Source organism: Mastomys coucha, unplaced genomic scaffold (genome assembly GCF_008632895.1).
Source record: "Mastomys coucha isolate ucsf_1 unplaced genomic scaffold, UCSF_Mcou_1 pScaffold21, whole genome shotgun sequence".
Taxonomy (NCBI): Eukaryota; Metazoa; Chordata; class Mammalia; order Rodentia; family Muridae; genus Mastomys; species Mastomys coucha.
In genome coordinates, this window is record NW_022196904.1 from 146764820 (window position 1) to 146766579 (window position 1760).

Below are 1760 nucleotides of genomic sequence, written 5' to 3' on the forward strand. Positions count from 1 at the left end.
CTGTAAACTCCACTTCCAGGTGTTCTCTGGGGTGGCTTTCCTTCTATGTCTTTACTTTGGGGTTCACTTGTACACAAGTGGTAAGCCTGAACACAATGTGACAAGATTATCTAGTTGAAGAATAAAATATCTGGTCCTGATTATATCAGCAGTTTTGTGTGCCCGTAGATGTGTGGCCTGGTGGAAGTTGGTGATAATTTGTCTTCCAAGAGTAGTGAATAGTACAAATCTGTCCAGCAAGAATCATTATGCATTTACCTCCTTCTTAGCATCTTCCCTTTAGTTTATACACTGGAGCAATTGAGGTTTGTACAAGGTAAATAAGATTTGAAGAGCCCCTCTCCCCCTGATTCTAGGGTTGCCTTACAGGTGGCCAAGTTTGCTGCTTTATTTTCTTAAATTGCCAGGAAATCACCTTTTTTATACTTTTTGCAATGGACAGTGGCTGTCTTTTTTGGCAGCCATATGACCTCTAGCATGACCAGTATTTCCTCTTTATTTTTGATATTTCATTTCTAGCCCAGGTAGGGAATACCCTTTCTTGATAGAGGGCCACATTGGCATGGGCTGTAGCAAAGGATACCATATGTCCATGCACACAGTAATGATTTTTCCCTCATACCAGTGAAGTACCCAGGTTAAAACTTTAAGCTCAGACCTTAAGTTGAAGTGTTGAAGTCTCTCAACTGAGGGCTGAGCCCACAATGTCCTATCCAAGGTGACAGACTGTGACCCTAGCATGCTTAATTCCATCTTGAACAAAATGGCTCCCATCACTGTACAGTACCTCTTCAGTGTCTCACAGTAGGATACCTAATAGGTCATGTCTGATGAACTAGTCTGCATCATCAACTCCAGGCTATCATGTAGGGGTTCTGGTGGGTTATCATTTGGAATCAGGCTGGCTGTGTTGACCTCTGATGGTTTTTCAGAATCAGATGTGGGGCTGGTCCTGTAATATTTGATAATGGATTATTTAGATGTTGGACAACTGCCTCTCTAGGATTCCCTCAGGAAGGCCACTACAAAGTCTGTATGGGATGGTTAAGACCAGTGTCAGATTGTCAGCTTTTTCATTAGCATGACTGTAGTGACAGCTGCATGCAAAGAAGCCAACTTTCTGGCAGAAAAAGGATCTGCAGGTGTCTCAAAGCTTGAGAGTCATTTTGGGAAACCAAACTTGGTTGGAGGAAGTATTCCTCCAAAAGGGAGAAGGTCACAGGGATATGGTTTGGGAAAAAGCACTATTCAAAATAAGGTGAGTGATGGCCTCCCCCAAAGAATATGGTAGCTGTCATTTTTATAATGTCTAACCCAATTAGAAGGATAAGGCAGTCTAGCATGATTTGTGAAGAGTGGGTCACAGTACCTTGTCCAAAACCACCATCTGACTTGCCATCCAGGAAAGGAAAGCAGTCTGTCCTGTTGCTCCTTGGACAGTCAACTATCAAGACATTACTGGCCTAAGTGGTTCTGTCAGGATGAGTGGGCTGCTCATGTGTCAACCAGAAATTTAATAGATTTGCCTCCTACCTTTTATAATACCCTGGGCTCCTGGGGGCTTAGTGGAATATGGCCCTGGCCCTGTTGGTCCTTGCCCAAATAAAGGACAGGGAGTCCTTCTTCCCTCTTCTGATTTGGACAGTCATCCTTCCAGTGTCCTTTTTGTTTACAATCAGCACATTGGTTCTGGTTGTTGTTGTTGTTGTTGTTGTTGTTGTTGTTCTTCTTCTTCTTCTTCTTCTTCTTCTTCTTCTTCT

The 1760-nt window shown here is 43.0% G+C and overlaps 1 pseudogene; it reads left to right on the top strand.

The window, feature by feature from the left end:
- The first annotated feature begins 1081 nt into the window (after positions 1 to 1081).
- LOC116101424 overlaps positions 1082 to 1760 on the top strand; it is an 8781-nt pseudogene continuing 8102 nt past the window's right edge.